Below are 19154 nucleotides of genomic sequence, written 5' to 3' on the forward strand. Positions count from 1 at the left end.
ATCAACCACAGAATGCTCCAGGAACCGCTGTAACTCCAACAAAGTATTCAGGAAGACTACTGTGACCTGCAACTTCAGCTCCAGCCAGCACCTGCAACAGTTTGGATTGAGCACGCTCTGGGGACTGCCTGTCTTCATCTTGCACCAGAAGAACCAAAGGAATCTCCTGTGGAGTGACGGAGTCACTTCTCTGCTGGTACCCAGGAACTCCTCTCCTGTCAACGAGCGTGATCCCTGGGACACAGGTGGTAGACCAAAGTGATCCTGACTGTCCAAAGGTCCAGCTGTCCAAATTTGGTGGAGGTAAGGGCTTGCCTCCCTGTGCCAGACAGCACCCCTGTGCATCATGTCCTCTGCAGCTCCTTGGGCATCTGTGCACTTCTTCCAAAAGTTCTTCTTGCACAGTGTAACTCAGGTCCCCAGCACTCTATCCTGCAATGTTCGGCTCCCTGAGTTGTTCTCCGGCGGTGTGGGATCCCTTTGTGTAGTGCTGCGATGAACGCTTTTTGCAACTCCTTTGTCCACCTGTCCTAGGACTCTTGTGGGTGCTGCCGTGTCTTCTGTGGACTCTCTGAAGTGCTGAGAGCGCCCTCTGTCTCCTCAGTCAGAGTTGATACCCCCAGGTCCCTCCTGGGTCCGGGCAGCTCCTCTTTGATGCAAAAAGCGTTCTTGCGTGAACCAAGGCTTGTTGACATAATTCAGCAATGCAAACAGCCTGCATCCAACGACTCAATATGGGACACCTCTTGCACCAAGCAGGAACCCACAGCTATCTTCTTTGGTGCTTTCTGTACCTTTCTTCCAACTGGAGAATCCACTTTTGCACCTTCTTCCAGGTTGGCAGGGGCTCCTGTTCTTCCTGGACTGTTCATCGACTTCTGGAGTTAGTCTCATCTCTCCACAGGTCTTCAGGTCCAGGAATCCATTGTTGGTTTCTTGCAGTCTTGCTTGGTTCTTGCATAATCCTTTACCATGACTTCTAGTGTGTTCTGAGGAAACTTGTTGTACTTTACTCCTGTTTTTTCTGGGCTCTGGGGTTCTTTACTTACTTTTGGTGTTTCTTACACTCCCAGTACCCCTCTACATACTACACTTGCCTAGGGGGGAATCGGACTTTCGCATTCCACTATTTTAGTATATGGTTTGTGTTGCCCCTAGGCGCATTGCAATCTATTGTGTTTATCACTTTTTGCACTATTTTATGACTGTTTACTTACCTGATTTTGGTTACTAGTCTATTTATTTTTGGTAACAACAAGTATTGTCTTTTATTGTGTATAAGTACTGTGTGACTATAGTGGTATTGCAGGAGCTTTGCATGTCCCTTAGTTCAGCCTAGGCTGCTCTTCTACAGCTACTCCTAGACGGCCTGCGCTGTTAGACACTGCCTACATTTCACTAATGTGCATCACTGGACCTGGTATAAGGTGTAAGTACCTCTGGTACCCACTACAAACCAGGCCAGCTTTTCACAGGAACAGACGCCTTCCCTCACCAGTAGCAGTAAGGAAGCAATGCCACATCGGCTCCAGCGATGCCTCATCTCCCCGACTCTGTGCAATGTTTTTGTTTCCTCATCGTCTTCCAAGGTACTGGACCTCGAGTATGTGCGACTCCGTGACCAGCCTGCACTCCCTCATGAGTGGCGTCGGACTGTTGGAAGTGACTCCGTCAAGAAGCTGTGATAGCCCTAGTTGGAGCTATTGTGTTTCTAAGGGCTTTATTGGGATTTAATCTTTAAAAATGTATATCTTTGCTTGTGTATGTTGGATTGTTCTTGTTTTGGTCTCGCTTTACTCAGATAAATATTGGCTATCTTTCTAACGTGGCATGGTGTCCATTTGTAGTGTTTTCACTGTGTTACTGTATGTGTGGATACAAAGACTTAACAAATTGCCTCTGAGATAAGCCTGACTGCTCGTGCCAAGCTACCAAGGGGGTGAGCAGGGGTTATTTTAGGAGTGTGACTCCTTTACTCTGACTAGAGTGAGGGTCCCTACTTTAACAGGGTGTATTCTGACTGCCAACTAGAGACACCATTTCCAACACCAGTCATGGGACAAAATGAAAGACCATAGCTAATTTCTGATATTTCATGATTCATTTATGTTATTGAAGCGAGATTGACAATAGTATTGTAATTCTCACCATCCATCATTGACTTGGTGGATGACACCTCCTGTCTCTACCCACTGGGGCTTGAACTGTCTTGATGTTTTCTTTTTGCCTCTGCTTGTTCCTCCTCGACCTTTCGATCCTCTTCCACTCCTCTTGGTGTCTGCTGGATTGTCTTTCGACCCCTCTATAGTATGCTGATGTTGTCTAGAAAAGCAGATGGTCTCTTTATAGTCCTAATCTCAGATATGTTGCTTCCTGATGTCATTTTTGAAGTATCCATTTCATCTCCTGCTTCAGATTCAGTTTCAGTTATTGCACTGTCTGCTTGTGCTGGTGAGAGGGGTTCATCTACATACAATCTGTATAGGTCATTAAACCTGTGACCACAGGTCAGGTTCCTACCAGTCTGAGCTAAGCAACAGCAGAACCTCCCCCCTACAACTTTGGGGGAAAGCACTGCTTTTGGCAACCCTGCAGGAGGCATTCACTGCCCGGATGCAAAAACAAATGGTTGTGAAGCAAAGATGGTCGTACTAGCACGTTCAAAACCCATTTGTTTTGCATTGTTTGTACAGGTGTAGTGCTGGAGGCGGGAAACGCAGCAGACTCGGCCCTCAGCATCAAAACTGTCCCCCCACCCCCACCAGCAGTGAAACAGGTCTCCATCCTGCCAGCACATGGGAAAAAAGCTCAGTGGCTAGAAGTGCCATTTTGGACCTGAGATGGAACCACATTACCATCCCCCATGGAGCTGCTCCCTCCATTGCCAGCCACACTCCAAGGCAATGTCTTACCTCAGCATCTCTGGAAATGGCAACTTCCTACCTCTGCCACTTGCAAACAGACTTTTACATTCCACCATCATAAAATTCACATATATAAAGCTATGAAAATACTCATCTGCTGAAAGTGGGTGTGTACCTGCTGTGGTCTGCAGATGCTGCTAGAAGATGACAAACGTGAGATAAGTTTTCTTTGTAACCCAGTGCCGCAAAAAAGCTGAAGACAAGTATGAGTTCCCATTTCATGTGAAAGTAGACTAATGCCAAGCACACTTCACAACACATGTTGGGGGACACATTGGGGTATATTTACAAGAAAGTGGCACATCGGTCCCGATGCACTACTTTCTTCCATCGCCCCTGCCCCAACAAACGACACCATGGTTGCACTGTATTTACAATACCGTGTACCATGCAGTGGTGGCTCCTCTGCTATGGCGGAGAAGCGTTGTCCCCTCCCCCTCCCCCTGCCAGCAGTAAAAGCTGCAAACCTTTCACAATGAAACTATTGGCCTGATTTATACTTTTTTAGCACCGCCTTGTAACTTTGCGCCGCTTTTGCGTCAAAAAATTACTCAAATGGGGCACTAAAAAAGTATAAATCAGGCCCTATGTTTATTCTTTTTTTGTTGTGAAGGGGGCGGAGCCATGGAGGTAACGAGCAGTGAGGGGAGTGCACTGTGCACTCCCCCTCACTGTGCATGTATGTTTGGCCGCCCATCTTGGAGTGTGCTCTCTCCATCCTGGGACTGTGTTGCCGGGCTGAAGACAGCAGACAGAGGCTTGCAGTCTGCCTGGGTACGCCCTGGCTGGGCACTCCCAGTCAATCCTAACGCTGCTTTGAGCAGTGTCTGGATTGGCTGCAGGGCAGGCTGGGACCCTGTGTCTGCCTCCTGAGGAGACAACAGAGGAGCTGCGGCACAGAGGTAAGTTTTTTTTAATTTATTTTTTTCATTTTATTAATCTCCCCCTCCCCCCAATTCACCCTACCCACCCCTGTGCACCGCCCCGCCCCCTGTAAATCCTGCGAGCTGTGACTTGCACCATGGTGGCCATTAAGACAATAGCATCACCATTTTTTACGTTATTGTGGCATTTTGATGCACTATCGTCAAAAATGTTGACACTAGTACAACAAAGCACAGGGAGGCCCAGTTATTACAATGGGTGCGTCATTTTAACGTGTGCTCTGAGCAAGACTTAAAAATGACAGAACAAATGGCGCAGTGAAATGTAAATTTCACTGCACCATTTTTTCAGGCCTCCCTGCATTGGAACGCCCTGTTGCCCACATTATGCCTGTTCCAGGCATAATGTGATGCAAGGATTTACAAAATGGAGCAATAGAAGAATTGCACCACTTTGTAAATACGGCGTTGGAGAAAGTCCTCCTTAACGCCACCCTAGCATTAAAAAAATGACGCTAGGGCGGCGCATGGTGGCACTAGGAGCTTGTGAATATGTCCCATTGTTTAACAGTAGTTGATAACAAGAGGGGGTAGCGTTGTCTACATCTCGGAGGTAGTGGTAGTGATGGAACTGACAGGTCACATTAGAGCATAAATTTATTTTCCAAACAAGTGGAATTTCCTGTAAGTTGTGTAACCAGAAGCAATAGCATCAGGATCTCCCAGTGAGCTGTATGTGGTGTGCTCGAGGTCATGAGTTGGAATACCAGCAAGGCAGACTCAGACCCCCATTATTTAGAATGATTAGAAATAGCACCCTACTGTAAAAACACAAAGGGGGTGATTTACAAAAGCATTTATGGCTACGAGAAGTAGTTCTACATGTTAAGTCTGATAGAGCGTTCCGTACTAATAATTTACTTGTATTTGGACGCTCTTTAGGCCGATGAATCTTTTGGCTAAGTGGGACTCTCTTCACCCGAGATCAGTCAATTTAATCAAATCGATAATCAATAACGAGCATAAGCAATACCCTGATCAACATAACACTTAACAATTAATCCAGAATACATTTCGGCGAACCCTGACCTTTCAGTCAGGAATAACCACACCAGTTTATTCAAAGTTAGTGAATTTATTTCCCTATATTAACAAAGCTAGCACAATATAGATGTGTCTCAACACCAAATGATAAACGTAAATGAACATTAATAGCTGTCCATAACGACGAAACAGGTGCAATCTATGCAGCATTTGAATAACAAGGCATTCGATGATAGCAATGCAAATCACTAAAACTATAATCTGTAATGAGCTAATTGCATACATTTAGTCAGCATAACAAGGTCTCAAATTGCATCGTGCAACAAAAGAATCCTCATCTAACCTCAAATTAGCATCGGCATGTGGGACTTCATGCAAAAACAATTTAGCAACATTAATTTGGAAAACTCCTAACTAGGGCTCTTATCAAAAATCAGCAGTTGGTTACCTAAAAGAAACACAATGCAATTGTACAATTTCCTTTCATATTTACCAATTACAATCAGCATTCAAGGAAGTCTTCGTCTCACAGGTACCGTTTCTCGATCAGCATGGGACGGGGCAAAGGGGCAGGGGTGGACGGGGCAATTGCCTCTCAGCGGCAAAATAAAACTACTACTTCATGCAAAGGGATCAAAGTTAAAGTCTCTAGGGCAAGAATCATTTAAAGTCTCTTTCTCTCGATTAGAGAAAGCATCAGAGTCTCTTTCAAAATGGCGTCGCAGCAAGGTGGGCCATAATAGCTACGGAATGGCGCAATGTCGGGCAATGGCTGGTAAAAGGCTATTTTCTTCTCGTGCACCTGGTTTAAATAGACAGCAGTTCAAATCCAGTAGGGTCTTCCATTGGAGGGTTCATAGGTTGGCTTCAAATTATCCAATCAAAAACAACAGTTCTCAAGCTTTTACTTAAGCTTACATTATCCTTGGAGACAGGTACGCAAGTTGCAACATTTTATACCAATTAACTCACTTTCAGAGCTTCAAATTGTCCGCACCTGCAGATTGACCTTGGAGCAAAGATAAAAATTGCCAGGCTGGCACGAAACCTTAAGATAAGCATGTGAACGATCTCAGTGGAAAAGTACAGCTTCAAGCAAAAATACACGTTTATTAGCACATTGGAAAAACACGAGCATCTAAATCGTGAGACCAGGCAACTAGGCCGAAGCCTCCACTAAAGTAATGCTAAGCTAAAGCATTTCAAACAAGCAAATCATAGCACACTTTTACGATTATGGCAAATTCGTGCAATTCTAATACATCACGTTATATAAAGCACGCTTATAATGTTGGCAAACTACTCTGAGGGCATATTTTGTCCCCGTACAATCTTTATTAGTTCGGTTAAAGTCACACATGATTATTGCTACACTACGTTTATGCGCTAATAAATGTAAAACCTTCATTTCAGCTTCATCAATCCCTCCTCTGATGACTACTTGTCATCACACAAACTATTCCCACAAATTTTATTCCATTAAAATTCTGTCAGTTCTCTTTTCCTTTTAATTCCCCTAGTTTTCGCTTTGTATTCTTCTGCCATTCTTTTCATCATTTTCTCTTCCTTCCTTCTTTTAATTCTTTCCATAATCATTATTATTCCCCTTTTTATTCCCCAAATTCCAAATATGCAAATCAGTACAATTAATATTCCCTGTATTATTTTTAGTAATATTCCATTCCAAATTCCCCCAATCCAATTTCCCACTGAAGCAAGTCCTTTTCCAACCTTCTCCCACACTCCTGGTTCTTTCAATTCCTTCAAATCTGCACTCTCTTTTGTTAAATTAGCAAGCATAGTTTTAATTTTCACACTGTTGTCGGGAATATACGTGCAACAGTGGCGCGCACCAAGCATTTTGCAAACGCCGCCATCCTTTGCTAAAAGAATGTCTAAGGCAAGCCTATTTTGAAGAGTCATAGCTCTTTCCGCTGCAAGCTCAGCATCTATCAGGATTATAGCACCTGAAAACTTTGTCAACATGTTATCCACTATAGTAGACAACTTTCTTATTTTGATGGAATTCAGCACAACTCCCAATGAAGGAATCATGGCTCCAAATATATCTCCTACCACAGCAGCTGCGGTCTCTCTTTTCTGGATACGATGGGATCCAGATGTCTTTTGAATCATCGATAGGTCATCCAGCTGATAAACCTTTGGGAACACTATACCCAAATAACATCTCCCCCACCATCCTTTCGGAAGACGATAATAGGCATTATACCCACAAATGTAATATACACCTGGAATGACAGGGTCAAGTCCGTTCATCATGAATGTCCATTTGGCCTTAAAGATAAACGTATGTTTACACTCACTCGCTCCTACGAAAATGTTGTCATAATAAGATTCACCTCGATATATACAAAATTTCCCTACATGCCAAGCATCTAAAGCTATTCTCACTTGTGTCTTTATTGCGGCAAAATCATAATTATCTACTGAAGTCCTCTTATGTAGCTCTTTTTCTAATTTCGCATTCATTTGTGCCCTTCTATCATCTGTGCGATCTAAAAAGCTTATTTCTACTGCAGAGAGCGAGCAGGTAAGGTTTTCCCTATGAGCGTGAGCCGTTTCAAAAGGTAGCATTGGCTCGAAAAATTCCCTCATTATTTTAGCATCCCAATCTTTAGCAATCTGGCTTAGCTGCGCTATTATAGGAAACATATGCAAAGGTAACATCATAATTCGAGTAAAAATACGGTATGTTAGTTTGACCATAAAATCTAGACATTACTATACTACATGTAATCCCGTATGTAAGAGGCATGTGGTGATAAGTCACCCCTTCCTTTACTGATGTCGGTATCTGTGTACACACATAACAATCTTTCGCATCCATAGTCTCAACATATTCTGTTAGCAAGCGATAGAAAACGTTATACGAAAGTTCCTTCTTATCATGCAAGTGTCTCTCATCTAATTCTAGTCTTTTCAATGCGGTTAGTTCAGTGACAGTAACAGGAGCAAAAGTAGAAGCGTCAATTTTCTCATTCTCACCCTTTCCACGTGTAGCAAGCACTATTCCCACTATTATTAGTACACATGCAATTATCAAGCCTATACACGCATATTTACAACATTTCACTCTACTGTTTTGTGTAGCCATGATCTGTATAGAATCAGAGAGCTAGAAGCACCTATAAAGAAACTATTTAGCAATTCAGTTACAAAGCTGAACGAGCGCAATGTTCACACAGTTTTCTTCAAGAGGCCAGTCACTTATCGGTTAGCAGCATTTGTCTCAATTCGGCAATAACTCAGTCTTTTATCAGTTCAGCAAGTGTCTTATCCGGTTTAGCAATGTCTCAGCTGGTTGTATCATGTTAAATTGTAGCAAGCAATGTCATTTATCATCCTTTCAATCACCAGCGTCCATAAAACTTTTCTTTTCTATTGGTATCTCTTCTTCTTCGTTCTCGAGGCTTAGAGATACAAATTCGTCAGTCCAATCGTCATTGACTGCATATGCCCATTCTGGACCGGAATATCTCCTGTTTGGTATCCTTTTCCTTTTCAATTTTGCTTCTCTTTTCGATTCTGCCTCACTGGTACTTTCCTCTTTGGCCAAGTCTTTTCCTTCACTTGAGGATGGTACCACGACAGACACTTCCTTTCTTTTCTCTTTCACTTTTGGCCTATCTCCGTCGTTCAAACTTTCTCTAGTCCTTTGTTTTACTGGTGATATACTTAGTCTCCTCTTTGCACAGTGTCCATTTGATGGACCTGCGACCTTTTCTGTGGAAGCTTGAACTGTTTTGTTCTGTTCTGCCTTGTCCCCTCCTTCTGGGGAATCAATCACGTTCTCTTTTTCTTTTTCTGTATCGTCTGCTTCTGGGAAAGCCCTCCTCTGATCAGGCTCTCCTGCCTTTTCACCTTTTTCGAGCCCTTCGCCACCGTTACTTTCGTCAGGCTCTTTATCGCTTTCAGCTGCTTCAGGTTCTTTGTCACCTTCAGCTGCTTCAGGCTCTTTGCTACCCTCAGCTGCTTCAGGTTCTTTGTCACCTTCAGCTGCTTCGTCGCTATCTGAGGTTTCTCCTTGGTCTTCCCCAAGTGAGTCTGTTGCTTCGTCCTCAGAGAATGTTTCCCTCTCCTCTGTTCCTGCCTGTTCGCTTTCAGTTCGGTTTTGCTCTGTCTCAGCACTCAGCACTGTTTTATCAGGCACTGGCAGTTTCAGCGCTTCAACTTCCTCATCTGTGGGACACAACACTTTCTTTGTGTGACTGGCGTGAATCCAGTTGGGAACTCCCGCACACTTCACAGCGGTAGTTGTCGTCAGGATCACTTGGAAAGGGCCTTTCCAACGGGGTTCCAGACACGACTTCCTCACGTGCTTCTTTACCACGACCCAGTCACCTGCTTTCAGTGTGTGTCCTGGACCTTGGATCGGTGGCAAGGTGGTTGCTTCCACCTGGTGAGAGAGAGCGGACCACGTCAGCCAGACCTTTGCAGTAGTCTAACACCATATCATCTGTAATATTCAAAAGCGCGTTTGCGGGAACTGCAGGAAGTCTCATGGCCCTGCCCATGAGAATTTCGTGCGGGGACAATCTAGTCTTTCTGTCAGGGGTGTTTCTCATTGACATTAACACCAAGGGCAATGCGTCAGGCCATTTCAAATTTGTCGATGCACATATTTTCGCCATTCTTGATTTCAGTGTACCATTCATCTGCTCCACCAATCCTGATGCTTCAGGGCGATAGCTACAATGCAATTTTTGCTCAATGTTCAGCGCTTCGCAAAGTAACTTTATCACCTCGTTATTGAAGTGACTTCCCCTATCTGATTCTAAAGAGATCGGGAATCCGAAACGTGGTATCAACTCTCTCAACAATAGCTTTGCAACTGTAAGGCTGTCATTTCTACGTGTGGGGTATGCCTCAATCCAGTGACTAAAAATGCACACAATCACCAACACATACTTTAGACCTCCATGCACAGGCATCTCAATGAAGTCCATCTGCATCCTACTAAACGGGCCACTCGCCTTACCGATGTGGCTCGCGTTCACAACCGTTCCCTTCCCTGGGTTCATCTGCTGGCAATTGACACATCAATGGCAAACTGCTTCTGCAGCTTGGCGAAATCTGGGGTTAAACCAATCAGTTTTGAACAATCTTATCATGGCATCTCTCCCTAGGTGAGCCTGCCCATGATAGAACCGCGCAAGCTGCGATAAGAGACTATTTGGCAAAACAAATTTTCCCTCATTTGAAACCCATAACTCATCTGGTCTCTTTATACATTGTGATTTAATCCAGGAATCTCTTTCGTCCTCCCTGACGTTATTCTGTAATGCTTTTAGTTCATCTATTGTATCTATGACCTTCAAGGCAAATGCTTCAGCTGGTTCGAGTTCTGGTTCACTTATTGAATTCCATTCATCTCTGAGTAATATACAGTTCAAGGCACAAAATCTTGCGACTTGATCCGCATATGCATTTCCCAGAGACACATAGTCCTGTCCTTTTGTATGAGCACTACACTTTACCACTGCAACTTCGGCTGGCATTTGAATGGCGTGTAACAATTCCCTTATTCTCTCCCCGTTTTTCACTGGGGATCCTGAAGAAGTCAGGAAACCTCTCTGTGACCATAGTTGGCCAAAGTCGTGCACAATCCCAAACCCGTACTGACTATCAGTGTAAATGGTGACTTTCATCAATGCAGACAGTTGACATGCTCTTGTAAGGGCTACAAGTTCTGCTACTTGTGCAGAATAGACTCCTTGAAGCCAGGACGCTTCCAAGACACCTGTTACAGTACATACAGCATATCCTGCTTTCAAAATTCCCATCCCATCTCTTAGACATGAACCATCAACAAAAACAATTTGGTCATTTTCATCAAGCTTAGTATCCTTAATGTCAGGTCGAGGTTTTGTGCAAAATTCAGTCACCTGAAGGCAGTCATGTTCGACGTCCTCAGCGTTCTCAATTTCAGCATTTTCACCAGGAAGCAAGGTTGCTGGATTCAACGTAGTGCACCTTTTCAGCTGCACATTCGGTGAGACCAGAATTACCGTTTCATACCTTGTGAGTCTTGCTCCGGTCATGTGTTGCGTTCGGGAGCGGGTCAAAAGTATCTCAACTGAGTGAGGGACCATGACTGTTACTGGGTGTCCCATCACTATTCCTTCACTCTGAGAGAGGCTGATACCAACTGCTGCTACGGCGCGCAAACACCCTGGAAGTGCTGCTGCGACCGGATCCAAAGTAGCTGAAAAATAGGCTACTGGTCTGTTTATGCCACCATGGGCTTGAGTCAAGACAGACTGAGAACATGCATCACGTTCATGACAAAACAATATGAAAGGCTTTGTGTAATCAGGCATACCTAAAGCTGGAGCCCTGCACATGCATTCTTTCAATTCAATAAAAGCATCCATCTCATCTCCTTTCAGCTCAATTTGATCCAAGGCATCCTTCTGGGTCAGTTTCAGTAAAGGCTTTGCTAGAGTTGAGAAGTTGGGAATCCACTGGCGACAGTAGCCCACCATTCCCAAAAACTTCCTCACCTCCCTCCTTGTCTTTGGTGGACTCATTGGAAGTACACTTGTTATTCTTTCCTTCATTATTCTCCGTGACCCTTTCTCTATTTGGTGACCCAAGTATTTCACTTTCTTCTGACAGAACTGAAATTTGGAAGGAGACACCTTGTGTCCATTCCTTCCCAAATGGTTCAACAGAGCAATGGTATCGGCTGTGCAGCCACTTTCTGTCTTTGATGCAATCAGTAAGTCATCAATGTACTGTACTAGGGTTGACTCGAATGGCAATTCTAACGCTTCCAAGTCTTTCTTTAGAATCTGATTGAATATTGACGGTGACTCAGAAAACCCTTGAGGAATTCGACACCAACTGTATACTCTGTCTAAGAATTTGAAACAAAGAGAAATTGGCTGTCCTCATGAAGAGGCACCGAAAAGAATGCTTGTGACAAGTCGATGACTGAGAACCACTCAGCATCGCAAGGGGCTTGAAACATTATCACAGCTGGATTTGGCACGACAGGGCAACATTTGACTATAATGTCATTTATTTTCCTCAAGTCCTGCACAATTCGGACCTTTCCACTCGGCTTTATTAGTCCCATGATTGGTGAATTACATGGACTGCTTAACACTTCTTTCAGTACTCCCTGCTTTACAAATTCGTCAATGAGTTGGGCAACTTTCATGAGGGTGTCTTGTGCCATGTGGTATTGTGGGGTCTGGGGAAAGGTTGCATTGGGCTTTACAGTCACTTTCACTGGTTCCACTCCTTTCATCAATCCCACCTCTTTCCCTGTCATATCCCACACTTCCTTTCCGACTGTTTCCCGTAATTCAGCTGGAATATCTTCTTCAGTTATCATCGGGAAAAGGCAAATCAGAGGATACTCTTCATCGACAGTTTCCATCTCATCCCCCTCTACACTGTCCTCTTCTTCCCCATCACTGCTCGTCTGAATTTTAATTCCCTCGTTCGAACACATAATCGAACATCCCAATTTGCACAATAGGTCTCTCCCTAACAGTGCTATCGGGCTTGAGTCACATACCACAAATTTATGTAACCCTTGATAGTTACCAATACTGACTGGTACCGGATCTGTTATTGGGTTCGTCAGGTGCCTGTTTGCTACTCCCACCACTTGAACTGTTCTCCCTGAGAGTGGCAAATTTGGTACTTCACTGCTCTTAACAGTTGAACGTGTGGCTCCTGTGTCAACCAAGAATGAGACACGATGACCCATTACTCTTCCCTCTACGTACGGACCCTTTTGATCAACTTCCAAGGATGCTGCAAGCACACAATCTCCTTCCTCTCCTGAACTTTCACTCTCCCACACATTGTTTATTCCACTCTCACTGTGTAATGGGAACTGTTGTACGGTGCCATTTGTATTCATTACCTGACCCGAGACCTGTGGAGGAACCATCACTTGGTGCTGACTCATTGGTGCCAAAGGTATTTGCATTTGCTGATTAGGTACCATGGGAAACTGCTGTTGCATTGGCTGCATTTGCGTCATCTGCATACGGGGCATCTGCATCTGGTGCGGCTGCATAGGTTGTAGTCCCTGCAACTGATTTATGGTCTGAAAATTTGGGTTTGGACCTCTCATTTTCGGTCCCCTCATTGTCTGAAATGCATTGACATCATTGTTTTACTGACCAACACCTACACCTGCACCTTCCTGCACCACCATCGGGCACTCGCGTTTCCAATGTCCGACAATTCCGCACACGTGACACGGCATCACCTTTTTCAATGCCTGCACACCATTCGGAGTCACAACAGTGTTCAAATCCGGACCATTATTTCCAAAACCTCCTCTGCCTCTGCCTCTCGCCTGTGGCTGAAACATCATATTTCCCTGCAACTGCGACTGCGGTTGTGGTACCTGCTGTTGGAACCCTTGCATCCCTTGCAAACCTTGCAGACCTGTCTGAGCTGCTTTAAGTTGCATCATCATCACCTTCTCTTTCAACCTTTTCTGTTTCCCTTCAATTTCGTCGCTACAGTATTTCGCATAATTCAACACCTCATCAATCGGTTTCGACTGCCAACAAATCAAATGCGACTTTATCATCTGACTTATCTCTGGTCTCAGCCCTTCCACAAATCTAAACACAAAATGAAGCATGTCCTTCGCCTTTATTGTCTCCGTGCCACTGTAGTTCTTGAACGCCTTCAACAATCTCTCATAGTAACTATGAATCGACTCTTTAGCCTCTTGGGCCGTTAGATCGATCTTCTGCCAATCCACATTTTTCGCGGCAACCTTCGTCTTCAAATGCTCAATTACCTTATAGTACAAGCTCATCACCATAGGTGATGGTGCACCCGTATCCCTGTCTCTCTCTGGTTCACTTGTCGGCCAACCTACAGCTCTTTTGCAATCCTCCCACAAATCTGCTGGAACCACAATCTCAAAGAGAGTGTTCAGGTCTTCCCAAAGACATTTTGCAAGCTTCACAAACCTATCAGTCTGTTGATACCATTCAATCGGTTTCTCTCTCAGTTTGGGAAAATCATCCGTAAAAGACTGAATGTCGCTTCTGTGCCATGGTACATGTATTAATTTTCCCCCTGCTGTCTCCCTCATTGGTAACATGGTTACTGCATCACTACTCTGTGGTCTTTTCTCGTTGAGTTCTGTAGCACTGTCCCTCCTCTTTTCCTTTCTCTTTACCCACCTGCTTTCCCACTTGTCTAAGCACCTCCACACTTGTGCACTCTGCAGCAATTCTCTAAGGTGCGCCTTCATACCTGCTGACCTCATGTGTTCAAAATCTGTGGTCCCGAAATCCAACCTATAGCTCCTGCTCAAGTGTTTTGTCTTGTCTATGTCAACCCCGTTTTTGTCAGCTATTTCCTGCAAGCTTCTATGTACCTTGTTCACTTCTTTCGTAATCCTGGGACATAGATATCTCAGCTCTTCTTCCGAGTAGGACTCCAACCTATTCACACCCAAAGTCCCTTCCACCAATTCTTGTGCTTCCATGTTCAACCTGACCCTATTCAGATAGTCTTCTCCCTTCCCACTGGCTGAACTTTGTGTGGAATTCAGACTGTTGAACCACTGTGTCAGCTGTTGCGCATTCAACCCCATAAGTGTAGTATTCACATCGACTGCCATTGATGGTTGCGGCAACTTTTCAGTATTCGATGACAGCGGTATCATCAGTGGGGGACTCGACCTCACCAGTGTTGACTGAGCACATATGGGACTAAACTCCATCAAGGACCCAGATCCAGTTGGCTGAGCCGCTATCGGAGTTATCCCTGGAGTGTTTTCTATGCACCTCCTTTCTGTCCCATTCTGCGGCATTGATCCTTGACTGCTCATACCTGAATTTGGCTGCATGTACAAAGGTACCGGTGGACCTACAGTAATGGGTAGGGATATCGCATCTGGGTTCTGTCCATTTCCCATGTTCTGGGACATGTTCATTCCCATACTATGGGTCATCATTGCCGGCATGCCCATTTGACTCCCCGTCATCTGAGCATGTGCGTTTCCCCCCTGCATCTGCTTTTGAGGCATCAAAAACTGAGTTGATTCAACTTGTGCCAGTGTTGGGTTGTGACCGTTCTGTCCTCCCATTACGGTTGGATCTAGAACCATTCCCGTACTGTTGTCACTGCTGTAGTACCTTGGGACCTGCGGCTGATAATTTTCTGCTGGTTTCAACATGGGCACATCTGGATATATTCTCCTAACCTGCGGTATCTGCGGGGTGAACAGTAAACTCGGGTCCTTAGATCCCGATGATGCTCCTGAACTCTGAGTTTCACCGTTCTGTACCGATGCCGGAGGGGCAGAACTGGTACTTGGACCTTGTCCACTCTCTGCATAAGGTGGTGGACGGTCGTTCAGCAACTGCATGATTAACTCCTCATCCTCTAACTCCTCTTCTCTTCTCAACTTTTCCTCGTCCTCTCTATCCTTGGAACACCTCCTGTTTGTCTTACAGGTAGCCTTCTTGCCTGTCGTCTCTTCTTCCTTAGTGATTGCGGGAAACAATTTTATCCCCTGCAATACATCTGACCTCCACACCTTCTGTGCATTATCCCACCTAGCGTCCGCTAGTGTCTTTTCTACCTTTCTTATCCTGGTCTCGAACTTATTTTGCTGTTGCTGTCTAGCCATCAGTTCCCAAATCGCTAGAGCCTCAAACTGTGCTGGCCTTGGAGGTACCTTCATGTCGTACATCGCGAATCTCAAATTCTCTAGGATCCTTATATTGAATGTCCCATGGATCGGGAACGCTACGCTCCCATGTTTCTCTGTCAACTTGTGCCATTGCTTTAGCCAAAGGCACGGAGCTACCCCCTTTTCCTCCATTACAATGTAAGCTGGTGTGCCTTCGGGTGGCGTTTCCTCTCCTACGCTCGCTTTAATGTAAGACTCCCCCTTCATCGCACTCCTTAATGCTTTAAAAAATTTAATTTTCTCGTCTTTTATTTCACAAAGTTTGTAATCAATAGGTGACTTTAATTCCCGGAATACTCTTCGCTTGCCTTTCCCCTTCCAATCGAGCCCCACGGACTGCGTCTAATCCGTGCGCGACCCTTCTCTGCAACCAACCTATCCCAGCGCGGCTCCTAGTGACGTCACACTCACACACACTGCGGCTGACAAAGCCTCGCGGTTTGTCCTCCTTCACTCAGCCCCTCTCGTACCAGCTTCTGGCATGTATCGCGAGCTACCAAAATAAAACAGATCTGTCGGTTTACTACAGGAAGGGTAACACAATCGCTTCAGGACCTTAGGGATTTTTCACTAGCCTCGGCAGTTATTCCATCTTTCTCGGTCCCCACTTTCGCAAGCAAATCTGACCCGCAGACTGCTCTCAACTTGTCAATGATCTATTCTAGTGCACTTAGAATTTTGTCAGAGCCCGAAGTCGACGTTTCTTTCACTCCCTTAACACACGTACCGACTCGTTGACCACGCCCGATCAACCTACTAAACCGCCCAGACCACAACATAAATCAACATACTCCGGAGTCTCTTGACCTCGCAGGGCCCGTCTCAACAACAACAACCACGTGGACCTTTTTATGCACGAAGCGCCACATACACATGAAGTTCGACGACTTCCCTACTCTCACACTCGGAGTCGCACCTCCGCTATTTCTATGAAGTTCGACGACTTCCCTACTTCTACACTCGGAGTCGCACCTCCGCTATCCTCTAAAAAGAAAAAAAATTCCTCGCAACCTTTTCACACAATCTGCGGCAATAAGCTATGCAAGTGCAAAACCCTAACTTCACTCATACATCACTAGTTCCGCCAACGCTGATCTCACACCTCCATTCTCTCCATTCGCAAGCTCCGAGATCCCGGGAAAGTCGCGGTGGACCTAGCCCATCATCATTTTCTCAATCAGTTTTACCCAAGAAAAATCTAATTCAACTTCTCGAGTGGAGTGTCAAAAGTCGAAACCGTTAATTCAACACCATGTACTTTAAGAGTACGGGGTCCCAAAAGGCGTAACCGTTAATTCAACACCATGTATGTCTCGAATGGGGTCCCAAAAGTCTAAACCATCCTCTGCTACCATCAACTGATAGAGCGTTCCGTACTAATAATTTACTTGTATTTGGACGCTCTTTAGGCCGATGAATCTTTTGGCTAAGTGGGACTCTCTTCACCCGAGATCAGTCAATTTAATCAAATCGATAATCAATAACGAACATAAGCAATACCCTGATCAACATAACACTTAACAATTAATCCAGAATACATTTCGGCGAACCCTGACCTTTCAGTCAGGAATAACCACACCAGTTTATTCAAAGTTAGTGAATTTATTTCCCTATATTAACAAAGCTAGCACAATATAGATGTGTCTCAACACCAAATGATAAACGTAAATGAACATTAATAGCTGTCCATAACGACGAAACAGGTGCAATCTATGCAGCATTTGAATAACAAGGCATTCAATGATAGCAATGCAAATCACTAAAACTATAATCTGTAATGAGCTAATTGCATACATTTAGTCAGCATAACAAGGTCTCAAATTGCATCGTGCAACAAAAGAATCCTCATCTAACCTCAAATTAGCATCGGCATGTGGGACTTCATGCAAAAACAATTTAGCAACATTAATTTGGAAAACTCCTAACTAGGGCTCTTATCAAAAATCAGCAGTTGGTTACCTAAAAGAAACACAATGCAATTGTACAATTTCCTTTCATATTTACCAATTACAATCAGCATTCAAGGAAGTCTTCGTCTCACAGGTACCGTTTCTCGATCAGCATGGGACGGGACAAAGGGGCAGGGGTGGACGGGGCAATTGCCTCTCAGCGGCAAAATAAAACTACTACTTCATGCAAAGGGATCAAAGTTAAAGTCTCTAGGGCAAGAATCATTTAAAGTCTCTTTCTCTCGATTAGAGAAAGCATCAGAGTCTCTTTCAAAATGGCGTCGCAGCAAGGTGGGCCATAATAGCTACGGAATGGCGCAATGTCGGGCAATGGCTGGTAAAAGGCTATTTTCTTCTCGTGCACCTGGTTTAAATAGACAACAGTTCAAATCCAGTAGGGTCTTCCATTGGAGGGTTCATAGGTTGGCTTCAAATTATCCAATCAAAAACAACAGTTCTCAAGCTTTTACTTAAGCATACATTATCCTTGGAGACGGGTACGCAAGTTGCAACATTTTATAACAATTAACTCACTTTCAGAGCTTCCATTGTCCGCACCTGCAGATTGACCTTGGAGCAAAGAGAAAAAATTCCAGGCTGGCACGAAACCTTAAGATAAGCCGAGCATCTAAATCGTGAGACCAGGCAACTAGGCCGAAGCCTCCACTAAAGTAATGCTAAGCTAAAGCATTTCAAACAAGCAAATCATAGCACACGTTTACGATTATGGCAAATTCGTGCAATTCTAATACATCATGTTATATAAAGCACGCTTATAATGTTGGCAAACTACTCTGAGGGCATATTTTGTCCCTGTACAATCTTTATTAGTTCGGTTAAAGTCACACATGATTATTGCTACACTACGTTTATGCGCTAATAAATGTAAAACCTTCATTTCAGCTTCATCAAGTCCCTTTTAGTAAAGGTACAAAGAGGATACACTGATTGCTATTGCAATAGGTGTATATCAATAGTTCCTAAACATTCCCATTTTAGACGTTTTTTAGACGTGTATATTCTTTTTGAAGCGCTATTGCGCATCAAAAAAAGCGCTGAAACACGGAGAAGTTAGACCATTTGCTGAAATCAGGTCTGCACACTATCTCAGAGAACAGAGGCCAGGGGAGTTATTTAATTGAACGACCAACAATTGAAGGTTTAATGCAAAGGCAGTAGTGGCTAAGAAAGAGGTCTGCATCACTGCTGCCAAGAACTGGACATTAACATAATATGTAATTCTACAATTGAGCTCTAGGGAAAACGCTTTTATTTTTCGATCCTGCCACTGTGAAATTAAACGTGCATGCCCCCGGCACAACAGGAGGAAAATATACATACTCAATAAACTTGGAAACAAAACAATAAAATATTGCACAAATGCCACACCACCCGAAATAAATTGCACACAGTGCTGAGCAAGAACTGTGGAGACATTCTGTTTGAAGGTTGCCTCTTTGTTAGGCTGCTGCTGTTTTACATGAAATTGTTTTTTAGGAGCACAAATTGATTGTAAAATAGGACGCGTTCATTAGAGATAAAGATCACTGGATTGTTGCCACATATTTTGATATTTGTATAATTATTCATCGCTTAAAAAACACCCCATTACACTCTAAAATGTCAGCATGTGTCTTTCACC

The sequence above is a fragment of the Pleurodeles waltl genome, chromosome 3_1, assembly GCF_031143425.1.
Source record: "Pleurodeles waltl isolate 20211129_DDA chromosome 3_1, aPleWal1.hap1.20221129, whole genome shotgun sequence".
NCBI classification, from domain to species: Eukaryota; Metazoa; Chordata; class Amphibia; order Caudata; family Salamandridae; genus Pleurodeles; species Pleurodeles waltl.